A 13,964-nucleotide genomic window follows, 5' to 3' on the forward strand; every position below is an offset into this window, starting at 1 on the left:
GGCTTGTTTGATTACAAATCCAGCAATGTGAAATTCACCATGAAGCATGAAGATAAATTTCCGTTTGATTTTATCGTTTGAAAAAAGATTGCCTTTTGAACGAGGCATTTTCATTAATTTGTTAAATACAATTTCGTAACCGATATGTCGAGGAACCTTACGTAAACACTTTGTTGCTTTTGTACAAGAAGAATTGTTTTCATCGGAATAATTAACCAAAAGAATAATTTGAAAAGACACGCTGTATAATATTGTTGAGAATTTTGGATCTTAATAGCCGAAATAATGGTACAGGAACGCTAAATTTACACTTGGAATTTATATTAGAATAATTATATATTTATTTAATAAACGATTTCTAAGATATTCATCAATACACACTTGTACGCGTCTCAGTACTTTCTTCCATACTCGATTGTTAACCGACTGAACAGTTTACATTCCTTTGTTTTCGAGACGCTGCGCACACAGATGCTTCCACACACTCATATTCACATACAAGTATTACTACTACGCAGCTAACCTAGTCTAGCACATAAAATTATACATATCTCAATAAATATAAATGTGTATAACATCTGTACTATATGCGATTTCACCGCTAATCTATATCGACCTCATTAGCACCTGTTCTATAACTGATCATATACCAGATCAGTGCTTTTCTATTCTTCGAATGAATTTCTGGTTCTCACGAACATCCATAGTGAATTTCAATTCGAGTAGTATGACTTTTAGTTGTCATACCACAAAGTCGAATACCATGAGTTCAAATAGACTTTATAAATGTTTTATATAGCGATATTTTATTTTCTGGTAATAGTTTACTGGTAGAATGTCTACAGTGAGTTAGTACATTTATTTCCTTTTGAGTCTGATTTGCTCGATACCTTTATTTATATGTTGTTTCCAAGCAAATTTGTTTGGATGTAGGTGGTCCGGGCAAAGACCTGACTATTTAACTGTTTTGATTTGCTGTATGATATGGTGGTTGAGTATGATAAGAGGTGTAGTACCTTTTCTTAATGTGAATATAGTGAGGTTGCATTTACCCGTATTTTTAGTTATTTTCTATTTAGCCGCTCCTCGAGTATTTCGATGTGAGTTTGTAATAATTGAAACACTATTGTAGGATTATCGTAGGTAGTTAATATAGCTGTGTCATCATCGTGTATCTGTAGCGTAAAGAGTGGGCACTAAGTCATTGTCCTGAGGAACGCCAGCATTGATGCGAGAATTGGTACAAAATTTCGAAGTACGTATATTGTTGAATTATTTTGAGAAGAATGTGTACGCGTGATGTGTGACTGCAAAAATTAATCAACATATTGTAAATATTTCCTACATGAATTGTAATATGAATGGGAGAGTGTCACGGCAACCAATTATTTAGTACGAGTGGACGCCGATTTTATTTTCTTTTGTCTAATTAGTAATGGTCAGTTTAAGAGTTTAATCCGAAATATAACGTACATTCCTGAGATAGAAATGAACTAAATTAAATAGTTATTACAACAAGAATTATTACATCTTTTAGTTTATTGCTCATAATCAACAGAAATCTCAGATAATTGCCAAAAAAAGTCTCTCGATAATTGCGTCGTCATCATTCCTACCAATGGCGGGAGGTTCTTTTCGATGCATCATAAAGCTCGACGGCCCGCCGCGGGCAATTAGTGCAATGTGGTCCAATGCCAGATATCACTGAAACAAAGTATGTAGGTATTAGTTCCAAAGTGGAATTTTTTTATTTTCGTTGTCTTTTTTACCTTAACTTTATTTACCTTAACAAATTTTTTACCTTACTTGTGGAACGTTTGAACTACGACGCGAGGAGATCACCGGTGATCTGTTAATGTTGTGATTTCTTGTGTCTCTTACGCGACACTGCCACAGATGCACAAGTATAGGCAAAATTCACTGCAGTAGTACCGATAGCTTTTTGCGAATATCTCGGAAACTGAAACCGAGCGATGGTTACATGCAAAGATATATGTTGTTCAAAATGTTGATTTCTACAGCATATTAAAAGATTATTGAAGTCGGCGAGAATGGTATGATTCCGAACAATTTTTTAACTGATGACGTATTTAAGCCCAATAAATTGCCATGTACTCTTAACCTTTTAAGTACGGTTGAATTTTGTGCGGGGCTAATTCTCTGTACGGCAGAGTTTGACGCGAATTACGAGTAAACGATACAGCATTGCAATGTGTGATGGATAATACTGTTCTCTAGAAGCAAGCACATTGGAGTGAAGTTTTTGATAATTAAATTATAATTTTTCTTAAAGATACGACGCATATACTTTAACTTTAATAATTTAGTTTAATAATTAATAATACAATCTAGTGTGATATATCTTAAAGCACGGTACGACGCATAAACCTACGTCACAATTTTCACGCTCATAACGCGATGGTGTTTTCCAAATTGATCTTCCCCTTCTATTTTGAAGTGACATGTTGAGGTTGAAAGTTCTTAAAAATTATAAGGATATGGGTCAGCATGTTAAGAAGAGCATCTACTAATAATGGTATATTTATTGCAACGGAGAGCAACAATTGATATTTGACATTGGCGTATCAAAAACAAAGACTATATAGTCTGCCTGTATATTGTTAACACTGTTATAAAATATTGCGAGGACAAAAAAAAGTGTGAAGCAAGACAAATGAAAAAGAGTGTGGTTGGATCTAGGTTGTGCTTTATGGGCAGATAATCTCATAATACATAGAATAACACATAGAGTCGTTCATACATAGAGGCAACCTTGACTCACTAAAAAACCGTCTATCGTTGGTTGGTCCTGTGCCTCGCGGTTCTGTTACGCATTGTCTACATGTGTTGTATATAGCTTAGGAATAGGATTTTATATGTGTAAACTATACGTTACATTACGTTTACAACATTGGAAACACGAAACTTTTAAAAAAAGTAGAGTTCTAGAAAACTAGGAATGATTTTCTTTCTTATCAAGTGCCAGTACGATATGAATATTTAACGTGAACTACATACACAGGTTGTCCGATTTTAACTTACAAATGCGAATTACTAGTAAACTGCTTGCCGTGTAAGAAAAATGTTGAGATAGGAATTTATAAAAAATTAAAAAATTATTATAAAAAATTATTAACCTATTCGTATCGAATTAGGCTAGCAGGTATTTTAACTTTTATTTTGTAAAATCTATCGTTTAAAATACAAGGGAAGACGTAAGGCACGACCTTCATATTTGTTTTTCTTCTTTTTTATACAATACATTTTACAAAATGAAACTTAATATATCTACTGAATGAATCATTTTTCAATATGTATAGGATATTCGTGTTTTTGGGGAAATGTCAAAACGAATAAACTAACATTAAAAATTATATGATTTTATTTAAGAAAATGCACGTTACTTTCATATGACCCCTATGCGTCTATTTACAGAAAGACTAATTACACCCGCGAAACGATTAAATTCCTGTCTCAACATTTTTCTTACACGGCAAGCAGTTTACGAGCAATTTGCATTTATAGGTTAAATTCGGATACTCTGTATATCAGGATCCCAAAATCGGTAGTCTGTCGAATAAGAAATAACGAATAAAATTTAGTTGTTATATAGAAAAGTGCCGAGAGCGTGGGTTTCGCTGATTTTTCACTATGTCATAGAAATCGACGTTTTGAACAACAATTTCCTTTTCATGTTATCACTACTCGGCCTTACTTCGCGAGATCTTTGCAAAAATCTGTCGGTACCACCACTACACTGAATGATACATATAATTGTATGTCTGTAGCACCGTATAATTTCGTATTGTTTGTCAACCACTTTGCGGTGATCGAATTTAGAAAGCTAATGCAAACCTACCTCTCATCTTCCGTTTACGTGCAATATATAAACGAATACTGGACGAACTTGGACATTCCACGGATCCTTTGAATTATAGCCGCTTGCAGAACTGCGTAATAAAAATTATTATCATTAATGGTACGAGTTAGGTTTAGAATAATCTGTCTTTTAAATCCAGCCCCTGTGAGCAGGCTGGCCAGGTTTGTGTAATAAATAATAACATAATTACAGTTTATATTAAGCCTTATATTTTATTGTTATTATTTCAAGTTAAATACATTTTAGCCAATATCAGCAATGATTCTTACAGTCTCGAATACGCAGTTGTAAATAATTAATTATTGTTAGATGCGGAAAGTATAGTTCAAACACAAAAACATCAATGTTTAGTGGATGTAAATAAAGAAATCGCCAAGCAATACGCCGAACAAAGCGGCGAACGTGACAGCTATGTTTGCGATTGTGTTAGAGATATACATGTAATGTTACTGACAGCTTTTTGCGAATATTTTGAAAACTATAACCAAGCGGCGGTAAATTGCTAAGGATGAAGTTGTTGAAAATGTTGATTTCTATAGCATATCATAGAAATTCAAGTTGTCGGCAACTTCTTAAATAATTTATTATGTAAAATTTTATTCTCATTCTTACTCATGGTTCATTAATTTTTTCTTCAAAAAGAACATTTATTCGTCCGTTTTTTTTTTTTTTTTCAAATAATTATGTTCGATACATTATAGAGAAACTTTTTATTCATCTTTATAGGGCCCTCCATCTGGTAATTTTAACGTATGCTTATATAGAGGACAACCCTGAAGTAATGCCGCATGATAGTTCCAGGGTTGAAATTACCTCAATTACCGCTCCAGAACGGCAGAAGAGGAGGGGTTTTTGGTGGGTATAGCGCTACCATCTTGCAGAGTCCAACATAACCCAGAGGCGCGGGCATCTATGCCTAATGCATTATTCCCTCCACTCGTGCCAAGAAGAGGTAGCATATACATATATCCATAGATTCGAATTATCTTTGTTGGTCGTGGATTTTTCCAGGTTTTCAAATTATTCATAGCAGCATAAAAATAATTTTGTTTAAAAGACTATTACACTGGATGCTATCATATAAAACTTTTGATTTTTATTGAATAAATCTTCTATTCGTTACATGTATATTTACATATGTTCTATATATATATATATTATATACATAATTTAGTTATTATTATATATATAATATATACACATACTATACTATATATTATACACATATTATATATACATATCCTCTATACGTTATATATATTAATTGAGATTTTTGACAATTTGACAAATTGAGAATTTGACAATCAGTAAACGAACTATAATAAAAGATCATGGTAAGCAATTAAGATCGTATTCACAATGTAAAATATTGTACAATTATTACGTAGTTTGAATATATTCTGCATTTACATATTTTATACACTTTGATATATAATATTTATATAAAAATCAGCAGCGTAATAGTGACAATTTTCAAGATGTAAAGTCGTTAATGTATTGTAGTAAAATTGAAATATAATCGGCGCAGAGACACTTGCGCAGCGTACAGGATTCGCCTCTTATAGTCCAGAAACATAGGCAATGAACAAGCAGTACGAATCTGCCTTTCTTAGCGACGGTATTGTTCAACAGTCTTTCATGTTCGAGACGCGGTAGTGTGTACGTGCTATGGAATAGTTACCTATTTGAACATTACAATTTTTGTGTTTAGCAAGTGTTTGAGCGATTGGTAAAAAGTGCTAGATGCTAGATAAAATATAAAATCTAGTTATTCGAAAGTCGACTTGTAAATTTTCTATAAAAAGGATTCATTCAGGGTAAATACTTTATACTTGCAAATTTTAAGAATTACAAACTTTCTGTGAATTATTTTAATCTAATAACTTTGTTCTGTCTCTAGGATGGGTCATACGGCAACCAAATAGATTATTCCACATGTGGAAGTAAGTCATAGAAACCAATACAGTTTTCTCATTTATTTTTTTTTTCTTATTTTTATTATATTTTCCTCTCTAATGTACTATTTGCATTTATACATTTGTATTAACGTAAGAGTGATGTTATACATATTTATGTTTTAGTTTTAATTAAATATATTGAGTATAGTTTTTCATATAAATGTTAGTTCGTTCTTTCTATTTTATTTTCTCTCGCTAAAAAATGTTTTCATCAGAGATGATGCTTATTCAGAACTAAAAATAAGGTCAGTCATCGATAATGGTTACTAATCACAGAACTTAACGTATAAATATTTATATAATTGAATATTATGTTCATATAAAATATTTATGTTTTTGTTACTATTGATTATTCTTTGAATCTCGTATTGTATTTATCTGATAGACAGTAATTTTTTACGAAATTTGTTTAAGAATCCTCCCCTGATGCACTTCGTCGTACACAAAGAAGCTAATTCCACTAACACAATTCTTCATAATTTTTTTCCATGCTGTAATGGTAAGTTTTTTCCCTACTTCTTTTTGATTATTTACTATTGCTGTATTATTTGCAATAATGTCCGTATTTTAATTGCAAAATGCACTGTTTCATTAACAAAAAAGTGATACAGTATATTCATTCGTTATCTTTTCTATTTATCAACCAAAAATTATGAATGGAAAAAAACAAACCTGAGTTCTCAGATTCTGTTGCAAGTCATTATAACTAAATATGGACATGATTTGAATAATGTACCGAATCTGATGTCTACAAAATCTTCTAAATCTTTCAATTTTTATATGTATTTTATATGTAGATATTCCATTATACATAGAAACCTAGCCGCAATATTTAACCAATGGCGAGGTAGTAAGCGGTAGAATATCTCACGTGAGATTGATGTTATCACAAAAAGTTTTAACAGAAATTGCTTAGTTCGAAAGATGACATCACATACGGTGCAAATTACTTTTTTGTAGATCCAGTAGTAGGGTTCCATTAAAACTCCATTTTTGCAAATGGAGCCATTTTTTTTTTTTAATACATACATCGATCTATGTTTGTATTCCTTATCAAAAAATTACAACGAATTATTCATCAGATGTCAACTTGAATTCGTCATATGAAAGCCAGGTAAGGGCGCGAAATGGTTCTCTTGTGTTTACGTTGTCCTTGTCTTTCGTTTGTTTCAACGTAAACATAATACCGCTTCGTGTCCTATGTTTACCTTTCATACGACAAATTAAACGTTCGAAATAATCTAAATTTACAGTTTTTCGACATAAATAGGATAATACTTTTTTATATGATATGAAACGTTACAATATCGGTTACACCACTGTTGTTTACAAAGCACGAGTTTTGACCGATTGTTAGATTTGGTAGATAAAAAAGAATAATAATAGCAACTAAGAACCGATTTAAACAGGTCATATTGTAGGATGTCAGCATACTTTCCGCGGTGAACGTATGTATATATTGTTCATATATATTGTTTTAATATAGTTATTAACTATCTTATTGTTATTTATATTTATATTGTAGTACAATATAAAGACTACAATGCTACATACTACAATATAAAGAATGTAGCCAAAAAATCCGCCTGTTTTAAACCCCTTTTTTTAATGTATGTAGTTAGCTTTTTGTAGACATAAACGCACAAAAGATATATGGATGTTAACATTATTTCGTTTAACGGAATCATCGAACAACACAAACTATTCATTTTCATATTATTTTGCGAGGTACGAAGACGCAGTTTCGTTTTTAACGTGAACTGAAATGAAACAGAAAAGAAATGAAAATTCAATTCATTACTTATAAAATATCTTAATTATTTTTCGACATTGCCATTTGCATCAATTTATATTTGGTAACGAGTGATAAGTTTCTTTATTCCACCAGCGAAGAATTATGCTGGATACTTTTGGTAAACTTTTGATAAACAACTTCACTGCTCTCTTAACTTCATGTTCATACTTGAAATGAGTTCCATCTCCACTAACTCGTTATTTTTCATTTATAATTTGTATAAAATGAAACTAAATCGTCACCGCGATGTGTGTATTATCGTCTGCTTATACTCTAATTCACATCTGCCGAGTGATCGCGGCCGCGTCTGCACGCCGCTTGAACAGAAAGCATATCAAAATTAGCCTCGCGCTTAATGTTTTAAATGCCTTTGTATCGATATGATTCACGTAATTCGCGCCATGTAATTTTTCTGAATGCAAAAACATTTTAGTCACGGCGTCTACCCACATTTTTCCTGCACTTTTCTCTCGTGGTTGACAGAACATTCATAAACAATTGACTCTATCTATTTTTTATGTTCTGAAGGTTCTTCTCTTTCCTTCCCATAATAAAGTGAGCGCCAGGAAGCAGATTTTACAACTGGATCGACTATTTTATTCCTGTGTTTGCCAATAAACGTAAGTATCGATCCTTCAGTGACACCCGCGAAAACATTTCCCTTCACCGTCACCCCAGTGTTTTGCACTATGATCTTCCTATTCTCAAGATAATTGACGAGGAACGTCAAAAGTTTTCGGGGCATCCCTTTTGCTTCGGCCTCTAGTAGGATCTTATTCCAACTAAGAGTGGTAAACGCGTTCTTTATGTTCACTGCTGCAAGTACACAAATACTGTTCCTCCTTCTGCATCTTTTGGCCAACTCCATCACTCGATGCAAGGCGTCTAGCGTACTCCTCCTCCTTCTGAAACCGCACTGATCCTCGTGGAAGTGCGGAATTTCTACCCGATTTTAGAATGAGTACCGCGCCACCTTCCACTTCGCCGGTATCTTCCCAATGTTGTTTACCGCGTTTAACACTCTTAGCATCTTATTCGTTCTTTTCTCCACCTTGACCGCCAACCCTGTTATACCATCCACGCCGACCGCTTTATTTGGATTTATTTTGCTACAGGCATCCAATAAATCCTCTTCGGTGATCCTGCAGTCTCTTTCGCCATCGTTGCCGTTGCTATCCCTTACAATTCTATCTCTACTCTCCATTGGCCTAGTCAGGTAAAGCTCGTCCACTATGCATCGGACACTATCCACGTGGAGACCGTTTGTTCGGACTCCCCGGGTTATTCAGGACATAATAGCCATATAAGGCCCCACATGGTTCCATAAATAAATTATCAAAATTCCGGTCAAACTTCAAAATAAAATTCTCCACGTAAGCTTCCTTCGTCGAGTACCAAAATTGTCGACATTCCGGCAGCTCTTGAGAGGTTAAGTTAGAAAGGGAGGAGCATATTCCATAGATATCCTTACTCGGTTCCAGAATAGTTGCTGTCTGGTTTAAGCTACGAGCAGTAAATGCCGTGTATAGATACCATATAAAAGATACCGTAGTATTAGTTGTGAGGATTGTGCATCACGGAGATTTTCTAATTTCCTCTGACGTTCCTCTGTATTTGTAGTGAATTTATTTTTCTGGTAGGAGCGTCAGTTTTGTTTTGAGTGGATACTTTCACTGAAATTATTCAAAATAAGGGTCGGTAGTTGGTAATTACACGGCGAGTGCTTGAGAGGTAAGGTTGGAAAGGCGGAGCATATCCCGCGGATTTTCTTACTCGGTTCCTGAATAGTTGCTGTCTGGTTTAAGCTACGAGCAGTAAATGCCGTGTATAGATACCATATAAAAGATACCGTAGTATTAGTTGTGAGGATTGTGCATCACGGAGATTTTCTAATTTCCTCTGACGTTCCTCTGTATTTGTAGTGAATTTATTTTTCTGGTAGGAGCGTCAGTTTTGTTTTGAGTGGATACTTTCACTGAAATTATTCAAAATAAGGGTCGGTAGTTGGTAATTACACGGTGAGTGCTTGAGAGGTAAGGTTGGAAAGGAGGAGCATATCCCGCGGATTTTCTTACTCGGTTCCTGAATAGTTGCTGTCTGGTTTGAGCTACGAGCAGTAAATGCCGTGTATAGAGGCCGTATAAAATATGCCGTAGTATTAGTCATGTGGATCGTCCATCACGGAGATTTTCAAATCTCCGCTGATGTTCGTGTGTATCTGAAGTGGTTTTATTTTTCTGGTAGCTGCGTGAGTTTTGTTTTGAGTGGAACCGTTCACTGAAATTATTCAAAATAAGGGTCGGTAGTCGGTACTGTTTGGCAAGCTCTTCAGAGGTAAGGTTGGAAAGGGAGAAGCATATTCCGCGGATATCCTTACACGGTTCCTGAATAGTTGCTGTCTGGTTTAAGCTACGAGTAGAAAATGTCGTACATAGATACTATATAAAAGAAACCGTAGTATTAGTTGTGAGGATTGTGCATCACGGAGATTTTCTAATTTCCTCTGACGTTCCTCTGTATTTGTAGTGAATTTATTTTTCTGGTAGGAGCGTCAGTTTTGTTTTGAGTGGATACTTTCACTGAAATTATTCAAAATAAGGGTCGGTAGTTGGTAATTACACGGTGAGTGCTTGAGAGGTAAGGTTGGAAAGGAGGAGCATATCCCGCGGATTTTCTTACTCGGTTCCTGAATAGTTGCTGTCTGGTTTGAGCTACGAGCAGAAAATGTCGTACATAGATACTATATAAAAGATACCGTAGTATTTGTTGTGCAGATTGTCCATGACGGAGATTTTCTAATTTCCTCTGACGTTCCTCTGTATTTGAAGTGAATTTATTTTTCTGGTAGGAGCGTCAGTTTTGTTTTGAGTGGATACTTTCACTGAAATTATTCAAAATAAGGGTCGGTAGTTGGTATTAAAAGATGAGTGCTTGAGTGCTAAGGTTGGAAAGGCGGAGCATATCCCGCGGATTTCCTTACTCGGTTCCTGAATAGTTGCTGTCTGGTTTAAGCTACGAGCAGAAAATGTCGTACATAGATACTATATAAAAGAAACCGTAGTATTTGTTGTGCAGATTGTCCATGACGGAGATTTTCTAATTTCCTCTGACGTTCCTCTGTATTTGAAGTGAATTTATTTTTCTGGTAGGAGCGCCACTTTTGTTTTGAGTGGAAACTGTCATTGAAATTATTAAAAGTTAGGGTCGGTAGTCGGTAGTGGTCTTTGGCTCTTCAGATGTAAGGTTGGAATGGACGGAGCATATACCGCAGATATTATTACTCGGTTCCTGAATAGTTGCTGTCTGGTTTAATCTAGGAGCAGTAAATGCCGTGTATAGAGACCATATAAAAGATACCGTAGTATTAGTTGTGAGGATTGTGCATCACGGAGACTTTCTAATTTCCTCTGACGTTCCTCTGTATTTGAAGTGAAGTTATTTTTCTAGTAGGAGCGTCAGTTTTGTTTTGAGTGGATACTTTCACTGAAATTATTCAAAATAAGGGTCGGTAGTCGGTAGTGGTCTTTGGCTCTTGAGATGTAAGGTTGGAATGGACGGAGCATATACCGCAGATATTATTACTCGGTTCCTGAATAGTTGCTGTCTGGTTTAAGCTACGAGCAGAAAATGTCGTACATAGAGACCATATAAAAGGTACCGTAGTATTAGTTATGTGGATCGTCCATCACGGAGATTTTCTGATTTCCTCTGATGTTCGTCTGTATCTGAAGTGATTTTGTTTTTCTGGTAGGAGCGCCAGTATTGTTTTGAGTGGAAACTTTCATTGAAATTATTAAAAGTGAGGGTCGGTAGTCGGTAGTGGTCTTTGGCTCTTGAGATGTAAGGTTGGAATGGACGGAGCATATACCGCAGATATTATTACTCGGTTCCTGAATAGTTGCTGTCTGGTTTAAGCTACGAGCAGAAAATGTCGTACATAGATACTATATAAAAGATACCGTAGTATTTGTTGTGCAGATTGTCCATGACGGAGATTTTCTAATTTCCTCTGACGTTCCTCTGTATTTGAAGTGAATTTATTTTTCTGGTAGGAGCGTCAGTTTTGTTTTGAGTGGATACTTTCACTGAAATTATTCAAAATAAGGGTCGGTAGTTGGTATTAAAAGATGAGTGCTTGAGTGCTAAGGTTGGAAAGGCGGAGCATATTCCGCGGATTTCCTTACTCGGTTCCTGAATAGTTGCTGTCTGGTTTAAGCTACGAGCAGAAAATGTCGTACATAGATACTATATAAAAGATACCGTAGTATTTGTTGTGCAGATTGTCCATGACGGAGATTTTCTAATTTGCTCTGACGTTCCTCTGTATTTGAAGGGAATTTATTTATCTGGTAGGAGCGCCAGTCTTGTTTTGAGTGGAAACTGTCATTGAAATTATTAAAAGTAAGGGTCGGTAGTCGGTAGTGGTCTTTGGCTCTTCAGATGTAAGGTTGGAATGGACAGAGCATATACCGCAGATATTATTACTCGGTTCCTGAATAGTTGCTGTCTGGTTTAATCTGGGAGCAGTAAATGCCGTGTATAGAGGCCGTATAAAATATGCCGTAGTATTAGTCATGTGGATCGTCCATCACGGAGATTTTCAAATCTCCGCTGATGTTCGTGTGTATCTGAAGTGGTTTATTTTTCTGGTAGCTGCGTGAGTTTTGTTTTGAGTGGAACCGTTCACTGAAATTATTCAAAATAAGGGTCGGTAGTCGGTACTGTTTGACCAGCTCTTCAGAGGTAAGGTTGGAAAGGGAGGAGCATATTCCGCGGATATCCTTACACGGTTCCTGAATAGTTGCTGTCTGGTTTAAGCTACGAGCAGAAAATGTCGTACATAGATACTATATAAAAGAAACCGTAGTATTAGTTGTGAGGATTGTGCATCACGGAGATTTTCTAATTTCCTCTGACGTTCCTCTGTATTTGTAGTGAATTTATTTTTCTGGTAGGAGCGTCAGTTTTGTTTTGAGTGGATACTTTCACTGAAATTATTCAAAATAAGGGTCGGTAGTTGGTAATTACACGGTGAGTGCTTGAGAGGTAAGGTTGGAAAGGAGGAGCATATCCCGCGGATTTTCTTACTCGGTTCCTGAATAGTTGCTGTCTGGTTTAAGCTACGAGCAGTAAATGCCGTGTATAGATACCATATAAAAGATACCGTAGTATTAGTTGTGAGGATTGTACATCACGGAGATTTTCTAATTTCCTCTGACGTTCCTCTGTATTTGCAGTGAATTTATTTTTCTGGTAGGAGCGTCAGTTTTGTTTTGAGTGGATACTTTCACTGAAATTATTCAAAATAAGGGTCGGTAGTCGGTACTGTTTGGCCAGCTCTTCAGAGGTAAGGTTGGAAAGGGAGGAGCATATCCCGCGGATTTTCTTACTCGGTTCCTGAATAGTTGCTGTCTGGTTTGAGCTACGAGCAGTAAATGCCGTGTATAGAGACCATATAAAAGATACCGTAGTATTAGTTGTGAGGATTGTGCATCAGGGAGATTTTCTAATTTCCTCTGACGTTCCTCTGTATTTGAAGTGATTTTATTTTTCTGGTAGGAGCGCCAGTTTTGTTTTGAGTGGAAACTTTCATTGAAATTATTAAAAGTAAGGGTCGGTAGTCGGTAGTGGTCTTTGGCTCTTGAGATGTAAGGTTGGAATGGTCGGAGCATATACCGCAGATATTATTACTCGGTTCCTGAACAGTTGCTGTCTGGTTTAAGCTACGAGCAGTAAATGCCGTGTATAGAGACCGTATAAAAGATGCCGTAGTATTAGTCATGTGGATCGTCCATCACGGAGATTTTCAAATCTCCGCTGATGTTCGTGTATATCTGAAGTGGTTTTATTTTTCTGGGAGCTGCGTGAGTTTTGTTTTGAGTGGAACCGTTCACTGAAATTATTCAAAATAAGGGTCGGTAGTCGGTACTGTTTGACCAGCTCTTCAGAGGTAAGGTTGGAAAGGGAGGAGCATATTCCGCGGATATCCTTACACGGTTCCTGAATAGTTGCTGTCTGGTTTAAGCTACGAGCAGAAAATGTCGTACATAGATACTATATAAAAGAAACCGTAGTATTAGTTGTGAGGATTGTGCATCACGGAGATTTTCTAATTTCCTCTGACGTTCCTCTGTATTTGTAGTGAATTTATTTTTCTGGTAGGAGCGTCAGTTTTGTTTTGAGTGGATACTTTCACTGAAATTATTCAAAATAAGGGTCGGTAGTTGGTAATTACACGGTGAGTGCTTGAGAGGTAAGGTTGGAAAGGAGGAGCATATCCCGCGGATTTTCTTACTCGGTTCCTGAATAGTTGCTGTCTGGTTTGAGCTAC

At 35.7% G+C, this 13,964-nt stretch overlaps 1 long non-coding RNA gene across 1 annotated transcript in view; it reads left to right on the forward strand.

Moving 5' to 3' along the window:
* Positions 1-5,450: 5,450 nt before the first annotated feature.
* LOC139995173 (uncharacterized) overlaps positions 5,451-13,964 on the forward strand; it is a 68,752-nt gene continuing 60,238 nt past the window's right edge. Inside the window, exons 1-3 of the long non-coding RNA XR_011801882.1 lie at positions 5,451-5,697; positions 5,781-5,823; positions 6,253-6,337. This is a non-coding gene — a long non-coding RNA (uncharacterized lncRNA). The remainder of the gene's footprint in view (positions 5,698-5,780; positions 5,824-6,252; positions 6,338-13,964) is intronic.

This window comes from Bombus fervidus, chromosome 15, assembly GCF_041682495.2.
Source record: "Bombus fervidus isolate BK054 chromosome 15, iyBomFerv1, whole genome shotgun sequence".
Taxonomy (NCBI): domain Eukaryota; kingdom Metazoa; phylum Arthropoda; class Insecta; order Hymenoptera; family Apidae; genus Bombus; species Bombus fervidus.